Source organism: Aquila chrysaetos, chromosome 20 (genome assembly GCF_900496995.4).
Source record: "Aquila chrysaetos chrysaetos chromosome 20, bAquChr1.4, whole genome shotgun sequence".
Taxonomy (NCBI): domain Eukaryota; kingdom Metazoa; phylum Chordata; class Aves; order Accipitriformes; family Accipitridae; genus Aquila; species Aquila chrysaetos.
This window is the reverse complement of record NC_044023.1, coordinates 17,008,754-17,018,630: the sequence shown is the minus strand read 5'-3', so window position 1 is coordinate 17,018,630 and position 9,877 is coordinate 17,008,754. Positions and strand designations below refer to the sequence as shown.

Sequence of the window (9,877 nt, the reverse complement as noted above, 5' to 3'; positions counted from 1 at the left end):
ACCATAATGGTCCTCTGATGAATGCTGATAAAACAGTGAGTTTCTGCCAGACACCAGGCCTGTTGCATGACGGGGAACAGACGGGGGTTGTTTTTCAGCTCTACGGTTTTAGTAGACCCTTATGACCAACTGCACAGGCTATCGCTGCTGAGAAAAGGTGTTGGAGCTGAACCCCACTTTTGGGTGTGAAGCTCTCCTCCAAGCCTGCACAAGCATTTGTTGCTAAGTGTAAAAGAAGGAAAGCAATGTATAGGAAACAACAATGCTGTATAGACTCTTACCTATAGACTCTATAGGTAACATTGCCTAACATGAGGACGGTGCTTCTGATGATAAATATTTCACAGGTCATTCACATCTGGTAAAGTTGAGAAGCAATACATTCAGCTTTTCATATTCCTTCCTCTATCTCCTTTTTTTAGCTGACTTGTTTGTCGGAGCGCCTCACTCTCCTGAGGGGGGAGGAAACCACTGTTTTTGACATTTTCTAAATAGGAAGAGCTGAGACAGAGAAAACTGCATCTGTTGGAGCAAATTAGGAGAGAAAGAGGCACACAGAGCAATTCTCAAAATTCTCCCCAGATGTCCAGTTCCCCTTGGCACCAGGCATTAAAGAAATTCCTGTAAGCTTTCTATCTACATCTTTGCAAACCTAAATCCCTCTGAATGTCTGGCACTAAATCATCTACCCATGGTTACAGAAGGAATTTGAAGTATCACAGGGAATTGATCCTTCTTCAGCAACAAAAATGGTGTTTAATTGCTGCCCTTTCCATCTCACGTAGTGCATTCAAGAGATTTTGCCAGCTTGAACTGGGTGCGTTTCAGCTGCCAAATTCTTTGTTGAGGGAAACTCCCAAACTGTTTTGCATCAGGAACAAGTGTATACATAAGCGTGTGTATATATACATAAAAATATACATACCATGTGTATGCGTATGTGTGTATACAAAATATATTTACAATATCAAGAAAATAAGAAATGAGCCAGCTTCCAAGATCCCCAATTCTCCTCCAGAGGAGAATTATGCCTGTTGCTAGTGGCTCATGAAAACATTTGAAGTGCAAGTGCTAGGTTGCGCTACGTCCCTCCTAAAACTTAAAGATGGTAAATGAACACTAGTAAGTTCTGAGTAGCTTTTTTCTTTTTTAACTTTTTTAATTTTTCTAGTAAACTCCCTCCCACCAGAAGCTCAGCTGGGACTGCTTACTTAAATTTATTTTGCTTAAAACAGGAACTGAGCCTTAAACCCATTATTAATAAACAGTTTATTTTTTACTGTGAGGCATCCAATATAATTCATAAATTATTGTCCATTTAATTAAAGACACTCACCTTTCCAGCTGTTTCTCTAATCAGCTTAATCTAAAAGCCAGTAAATTCAATGGGTGCTTTGCCAGTAATGTCAGGGACTTTGGTGCAGGCACAAACACTTTCAGGGCTCCTTCCCTCGTCACCCCAGGTGTTACCGGCTCCTGTTGGAGCTGATTTGCAGAGGCCCTGAGACATGCTTGAACTTCTGGGGACTCTGCCTCTTCACCAGCAGGTTGTCCAAGGTGGGGGCTGCTATGCCTGGCCAACATGGTGGGCCCACCTCTCATCTTTTTTTTTTTTTTTTTTTTTTTTTTCCTCCTTACTCTCCTTGAATTCAAAAGTGGACCTGTGAGAAATTGAAGTAACTTAGCCATAGCTATCCTAGAAGAGCAAGTCTGCCATTGACACAGCCAGCAACTTGCTCAATGACCCTTCAAGCTAACCCATATACAAGATCATTCCCTATGAAATGGAGTGGGATGTTTCAGGCAGCTGGCTGGAGAGAGGAGCCTGTCTGTGACTATCACCCATAGCAAAAAAAAAAGAAAAAAAAAAAAAATCAGTCCTTTCTACAGCTAGCGCTCTGTGAGCCTCCTGAGTTCAGGAGTAACCAAATGAGTTCATGGAAAACAATTCTCCTGCGGGCTGTGAAATACAAATACAAAGATACCACCCTGACTCCAGAAATCACCCATGAAGTTTGTTAGAGAGGCTTCAGGAGAAATGAGATGGGAAACAGAAGATAAAGGTAGCTGGAAATGTCTGGGTTTTCAGAGTGACCTGCAAAAGAGGGGAAAGTGGGTTAACCTTTATTTATAGAGATGTGTCAAAGATGTGCATTTTTCTTCTCTGTGTCTCACCTTTAATTGACTTCTATTTCCAGTCCTTGTGTGCTCTAGTGGTGTCTGTGCTGTGATTCAAAGAGGGGTAAGAGAGAGCCTGTGATGCCTGCAGATAGGAGAAATGAAGACGTGTCAGTAATTACAGGTAGCTAGGTATTATTCTGAAATAAAACAGAACATGACCAGCCGACTCTGTGATCTGCTCTAACTGTGTCAGGACCCAGAAAGCTGCCTTGATCCTCAGTGTTTATGTGTGCATGGCAGGCAGAAGAGGGATGAATTGCTCATTCTGCAATGTTTTTTCAAGCATCTGAGCCATCTTTGCTGACCAAGTGGCTGCACTTTAGTGACTGTATCATCTGCACGGTGACGTCACCACTGGTTTGCCATTAGAGAACACTTCTCAGAAAGGGAAATTTAATCTCTTGGATTAGTTTTCCAAGTAATTGGGGGAAAAAATACAAACAGGGAAGCTTTGCAAGGCCAGAGTTTGTTTTTACTTATGACGTCCTTTAAAACAAAGGTTAACCATCTGCTCAGACAACTCCCTGTAGGGCTAAGGTTCAAAATTGAAAGTAACAGCCCAGCAGAAGTGTGCTAATAGCAGATGCGATTGAGTGCTGTGTAGCAAGCTGGGGGCTAAGATAAATCTGAATTGTTACAAGAATCTGTGAGGGCTTGAGTGCTGGCTGGTTTTGGGTTAGTTTCTCACTTTCTGAATTTTTAATGTTGTTTACTATTGCAGTTGAGTGGTTTGTTTGTTTGTTTATTCTTTATGAACCCTATACAAGAAAACCTTTTTAGGTTGGAGAGAGCTGGAAGAGAAGGATGAAGGCAGTCTGGGAGGCTGTCCCCAGCCCCTCTCTCCTTGGAGGTAGATGACCTCCGAGCTATTTGACCTGGTTCAGGATTTTTCCCCTTGGCAGCCGTGTCCAGGGGTTGTTCCCATGAGGCAGGACCACTAACAAAAGCCTGAAGGACTGTGTTGGGACCAGGGACTTGCTTTGCAGAACGGCCCCTTCATGCACTGCAGCAAAACAGGAGCTGGTGCTACTTGACTGAATTGGGTCCTGCGTTTGTGGATTTAACCTCATTTTGTGCTACAGGCCTCCTGGTATGTAAGAAAGTAAACTCAAGCATGCCACTGTGTTCACTGAGGCAGCAAACTTGGGGGGGGGGAGAAAAATTCCCTTCCTTCTGTAGTTCATGGTGTTCTAAGCTATTTATAAATAGGTCTAGCGTCGCCAGTGTTTGCATTTGGACAGCTTCACTGTTCTCATTTTCAAGGCTTCTCTCAGATCTGAAAGTAAAGGTCGGGTTTGACTCCCCTCATTTGAAAGAAAGAGGGGAATAAAGTTAACCCTGTAGGCAGGTGGCTCTAACACGGTAATTCCCAGGAACTCTCTCTTGCGTGGCAGGGGCAGAGCTCTGATCCTGCTCTCCCTTTTGCTCCACTTTCACTTCCCTGCCCTCTTCATTAGCTGATGACAGTTCTAACTTCCTGCATCCTTTTAAAAGAGATCCCCCTGCACGTCATCTGGGATTCATGAAACGCAGAGATCTGGTAAGCAGCACAAATCACACGCTTCTGGCCCGCACTTGCCAGAAGCCCTGGATGAGTTTTCAGCTGAGTTTATACTTCACCTGCCTCCACTCTACAGAGCAATAATATATGGCTCCATTTTCTCCAGAAAAACTTGCACCAAAACCCAACACTCTATTTTGTGAAGGATTATTTTTTGCTGATTGAGAGGTGTTTGGAGATGACAGGCACCTGATCTCATCTTAAGCCTTAAATTGCAGTAAATCCTGTATTTATTTACTTTTTACTTCAACCAAATAGGACATTATCCTGCCTTTGAGTTAACGCTTTCAATGCTTGCCTTAGCTGAGTACTGCATGCCAGAGGCATTATTGTCTACCGTCACTGGACAAGGAACAGCACAGAGCCACAGATTCGTGTATGGAACAGCTAAAACACTAAATAGGATTACATGGCTCATAAGACAGAGAATCAGAACCAGCCTGTTAAGCAGTCTTTAAATTGTACTACGTATATGTAACAATCATTTTGCTTCTGCATGGGGCAATTGAAGGACAGGTAAAACACTGTGAAACAGCCTGAGATACTGCGTTGTGTGTATGGGCAGAAGATGTGATGCCTCATCACCTTCCTGATGTTGGCATCCAAAGGCTGGGAGTAAGAAAGTTCTCAGTGGATATTTTCTTGAGGTCACAACCGATATCTGAATGAAGAAAACATGGCTTTGAAAAAGGGTGTGCAAAAGTTCACTCCTGAAATGGAAAACACTTCTTTGTTTTTGTTAAATAATCAAGAGCACCTTACCCTCCCGTATCCACAGGACCTGGCTAGCAGCCTTCTTCAGAACAGACTGTCTTTGACTCAAGTGGTACATTTACTTTGGGATGGGTTACTAATAAATAGAGGTTTCTAGGTGTTCTGAATGTGGGGAATGTACACGGTAGGTTGGCACATTATGAACCTAAACAAAGACAACTTATAAGACTAAATATTGTTTTATTGCCTATTTAAGACTTTGAGATGAAATGTTTGTATAAAAGAAGGTGCATTCTCCCAAGACAGGGGTTTTATTTCTGTTGTTACTAACACAGTGTTAGAGAGACCCAAAAGGTCTCTGTAAACTCTCTGCTCTTACCAAGCTATGAATTAAGGCCAAGATGAACTTCTCCCAGTAAGTCCCAGTCACTGAGACAAGACACTCGCCTTCAAAGACGTGTCCTGAGCGATAAGGCTAGAGGTGGTCAGATCAGTAACACAACTAGTTCACGTGCATTTTTACTGATTTATGGTTTTTTCACCCAACGATAACGTGTGCGGGTGTAATTTATTTTAGCACAGAAGCATTAAAAATTAATTGCCACTGTTCTCCTTGGATGCGTTCAGCTGCTCCTTGTTCTGAACATCCCATGGGCTCTGAGGGACGGCTTCTGTGCAGGCAGTAGCTGTTACTCTGGCAGATAAGTGTTCACCCTCTGTTTAGAAATCTAATTTTCTTCCCTTATTTGTTGTGGGAAAAAATTGTGTGGCATTCTTGTCACAGAATTCCTTTTCTAGTTTTCCTGTGTTTTGCACTCTCGCAATCTCTGCAATTATCTTTGGCACAGCAATTATTGTTGTACCAGCTGTAATTTTTGCAATAGGTGATCCTAATGAAACATTGCTAGGTGTCCAGTGAAATTCCAGCACTGGTGAGTGCAGACCCCACCAGAGCTTTTATTATGGACTTTTGCTAATTTGTTTGAGTACACACATGAAGGCTTTGATGTGATTTAGCTCACATGCTATAGCAAAGTGAATTGCCAGAATTATTTACCTCTGAACTGTGATCTTTTACCTAGAAAAGTGCAGTTTATGGCAGGTGTTCAGGGATGAATTTCTGCACAGTGTGTTTTTCAGTTGCTTGGTGCCCCAGTTGAATGGCACAGGTTTTAGTTTTACACATCACTAAAGAAAGCAAACTTTTAAAGCACTGTTCATGAGAACTATCTCTGTATTTCAGCAGCTGTTTTTAATTATTACAAATCATTTATTTTAATATATTGTCATTGCAAATTTATTTTTTGTAGACTTATGTCAATTATAGAGACTAGTCAGATATATATATATTCATGGAGACGTTTAAAAGTTGGATTTGCTTTTATATTTCTTCCATTTACATTGATTAAATGTCATACACTAAATAATTCCCCTACCCATTAACATATGATTTGCCCACTAGTAATTACTTTGTCATCCTTACTTCCTCAGGCTATTTTCAACTTTAAGCCACTGTTAATCCATGACCTTAGTGCTTTTGTCTCCAGGTCTGAATTATATAAGTATTATGGAACAAGGATTGAAATGAACTACTCTTGGCTTTATTGTACAATTACAGTCAGCTGATTGGCTTTTCTATTTCCACTAACTAAAATAATAGAGTAAATTTAATTCCTTTATGAAAGGATCATAGGAATTTTTTTTTTGCAGGGTGGCAAGGCCAAACAAGAAATATTTCCAAGGGAAAAGTATAAATGGAGGAAAATAGCAACTGTCTGCTTTTCTGGGCGTTCAGGATTGCTGCCAAGTGGACACAAAGACGACTGAAGCAGGAATGTACCCCGCACTCTGCAGTGGCCACTGCAGTGGTAATTGAATAAAATCCGCTGAGACCAAAAAAAAAAAAAAAGCCGTTTGGTCATGGAGCTGAAATGGAAAAGTAGGTGCCTTTAAAGAACCTTTTTGTAGTGTGTCTCCTCAAATTCTTTCTCCCTCCATGAGACTACCCAAAAAGCAGAACACCTGTTGAATGTCAGGTTTCCTTTTGGATGCAGGAGCGCAGCACTGGATAGCATGGCCGTGTCTCTAACAGGCTGGGCAGATTGCTATTGCTCCTGTTCCAGGCAAGCCGTCTGATTCTCATTTGAAATGCTATCTCTAAGCTGCTTTTGTTCAATTGCTAACTTTCATGAAAGGTTATAATCAAAAGGCCAGACTTTTGGAAGAGTTTGGCTCCCTTATATGATACTGCTTTCCAAGTGGCATGTAAATAAGGGGTCACGTTTTCCAAAGAGAGTACTGCCCCACCATCAGTGCTGTGAGAAATCTGCTTTGCAGCTCCATGGCTGTATTTAGGGGGAAACATTGCTGACAGGCTGAGTCAGTGGCCTAAATTTTCCTCCCTTTATCCATATAACCACATGAAAGCTTGTGCCTCCTATCCACAGAGTGTGCATGAATAATTTGCTTGGCATGGGACTGGAGCTAGCTAGCACAATAACTATGCTTTTGTAGGCTCCATATGTCCCTTGCCTTGGAGCTTTTCAAATGATACAAAACTCTGGTACTGTGACTAAAATGAGAAAAGCCTGGGCAATGACTTCAGAAGCAATTGGGAGCGACCTAAAGCTCATGAAAGGACTCTTGGCTTCAATGGTGTTGACCCAAGTCCATGAGACTTACAAGTCGCATCCAGACCCTATGGAGATCCTGGAATGACCCCTGCAGTCTGCAGAGAGATTGGGTTTTTAATCGCTGCAAGGGAGTCCTAATTTCCAAACGCTTCAGAAACACTGGGCTCTTTAACTGTACTTCTCAAAATATATTCAAGAAATAAGTGTGCACGCACATTGCCTATCCCTCTCCTCCTCTATGCACTGAACATTTTTGGTGTAGGAGAGTTCAGCAACGGAAGCGTAAACCTTCTGTTTACATCTATAAACTAGATAAGGTACAAATTGCTGCAATACAAACTTCCTTGCTTTGGCCGCCCACTGACCTCAGCTATAAACGACAAGGAGCCTCCTTTCTCGCAGCTGCAGGAGACTCTAGGACAAAGTTTCAATGAGCAAACGTGCTTGCAAAATCTTCTGTGTGAATTTTTCTGATTGTCATGCTATTCATACGCCGCCCGGGGCTGGAGGCTCATGGCTGTGGCACGAGGACCAGACACTGCTGTACCCACGCTTGCGGGGTACTCCAAACATCTCCAACTGCACGGTGAGGCTGGTTGCGTTTGCACATATTTTCTGAAATCAAGAAACGAGCTACACGCGCTTTTGCCAAAGGGCTTGGATAGAGAAGTGCACGCTTTGTACCGCATTTCAGACTAACTGACAGCAGACATCCGTGTCGCTGTATCACACGCTCATGTCTTCTCCTGGAAGCTCTTTGCTGGGTCAAATAAATTGGTTGCAAAATATCTAAGATTCTGCCAAGTAAACACAAGCATAATTAGATTAAAAAGTTGCTCGTGCATTGTCTTATTTTGATAGATTCAGTGGACACAGAAAGAAAAAGATATGCTGGTAAGACAAGAGCTAGTTTCTAGGTATGGGAACCCGACTCCTTAGTGACCTGGACAGATGACACATGGCCTGAAGGAAGGACACAAGGAGAGGGCTGAGGCATGAGAAAAGTCTTAGGGAATGGGGCAGAAAAGCAAAAGTGACTTCTGTCCTTGACAGCTCTAATTATAGCTCCATGCACTGAGAGATCTTGCAGCCCTTTTTGCTAAAAGCTCACAGCCATTGGCAATCCTAGTCCGGCTGCACACACATGCTACTGAGACTATGGTGGGGTTTTTTTAATCGGAATTTGTTAATCTGGGATTTCCACAGCTGTGTCCGTTCTGGGCGCTTAGCAGAAGCTAAACTATCATGTTTGGTATCAACATCAGACCGTAGGGCAGTGCAAGGTCAAGCTTTTCAACACCAGCGCTACATTTGCAAAAGGGCGAGAGTTACGATGATGTTGGTATCTCCCCAGGCAGGACTCGGGTCCCTCTCCTCCTGGAGCAGCTCAGCAGAGGGGCACACGGACATCACCGCTGGCATGGGTCACCCGACGGCACATCCCGCAAGACGGACTGGTGCTCAGGTACGGCACTGCTGTAAGCTTACCTTGTTCTTACCCTGTCACCGTTGAATGGTCACCATTGGCATGCCCTGGAGATGGCATGAAATGGCCCTAACAGGGCAGCAGTTCTTACGTGTTTAAGTGATGCAGAAGCTCCTCTTTTTGTTCCTTGTGCTGTGCAGTGGGTTGCAGGAGAGTGGCTCGGGGGTGGCTGCAAGAGAGAAGGGCCACGGAGACCGTTCTTGGTCAGAGCTGTCATGTTGGTACCAAAGCAGCAGAGAGGTGGTGACACTGGATCCCTCCTGATGGTCTCAGTAGAAGCACGTCAGATCTTGACAACTGCTGACTCCTGGCCCAGAGGCCTATTTTCTCTTCATAGCGGTGTTCAAAAAAATTTCATGCAGTCAGTTAGATACTGCTGCTCTAAACCAGATGGGCTTATATACACATAACCAGGGCTACAAAGTTACATTCTGACTGTTCAGAGGGGTTAATTAATTCACACAATCAAACAGGATAAGCATGCGTTTGTTTTAATGAGCCCAGTGCTACGCATCTGTTCTGGCAGGGGTGCCCTTTTGGCTCTTGGGGTGTTTGGTTGACCCGTGGGTGCTGGGAGATGCCAGCATGGCTCACAAGCTATGATGGGTCTAGGGCTCCCAGCCATGGGCCAACATCTCCCTGTCCTGGTGTTAAATGAACACAAATGTCCACTTTGCTGGTAGATGAAATGGCTCAGGTTTGGACAACTCTCTGGTTTGAATATGGGCTTTGAGTTACAAAGAGCCGTGGGCAGAAACCTGCTATGAAAACAGTAGAGAGAAACAATGCTGCTGCTATGTATGAGTCTTCCCTCTCCCCGTAACGAATGCTACTCTTAGCTGGCCAGTTAGCGTGGAGTAACGCATTAACTGAGAGCGATAAGGCAGGGGAACTCTGATACCAGCTCCGTTTTCAGTCCTGTGTTTGTTTTGCAGTTAGCACAAAGGGACCTCGGTCCCTCGGTAGGCCCTGTCATGTCAAAACAATGTCAGTTAAGTCAACAAATCCATTCGTGTTACAGTCATTTCCAAGTCATGCTTCCTCCCTTTAAAAATTCTGGATGGAAATGCTAGGGATATTTAAGAATTAAGCTGATAAAAACATGGGGAGAAAACATGGAAACAGCTGGCTCACAAACGTGAGCCTGATTTCCACCACCAACATTCAGCAATGTTATTTATATTCTAGTGTGTATAGAAAGTAGAGGCCAGAAAAATATGACATGTACATCCCAACACACATGCATCGTAGGACAGAAAATGACCTTCTTAGCAGAGCTGCCATATCTCCAGGCATACGAGA

The 9,877-nt window shown here is 43.3% G+C and overlaps 1 long non-coding RNA gene across 2 annotated transcripts; it reads right to left on the bottom strand.

The window, feature by feature from the left end:
• Window positions 1–1,631: 1,631 nt before the first annotated feature.
• Window positions 1,632–9,661, bottom strand: LOC115353810. 2 transcript variants are annotated; one of them, XR_003927707.1, is made up of 3 exons: window positions 8,667–9,661; window positions 2,176–2,263; window positions 1,632–2,095 (listed from the first exon to the last, which is right to left on the bottom strand). It is a non-coding gene; the product is annotated as an uncharacterized LOC115353810 (long non-coding RNA). The 2 variants fall into 2 exon arrangements; XR_005930952.1 differs by lacking the exons at window positions 1,632–2,095; window positions 2,176–2,263 and adding an exon at window positions 5,822–7,886.
• Window positions 9,662–9,877: the final 216 nt, after the last annotated feature.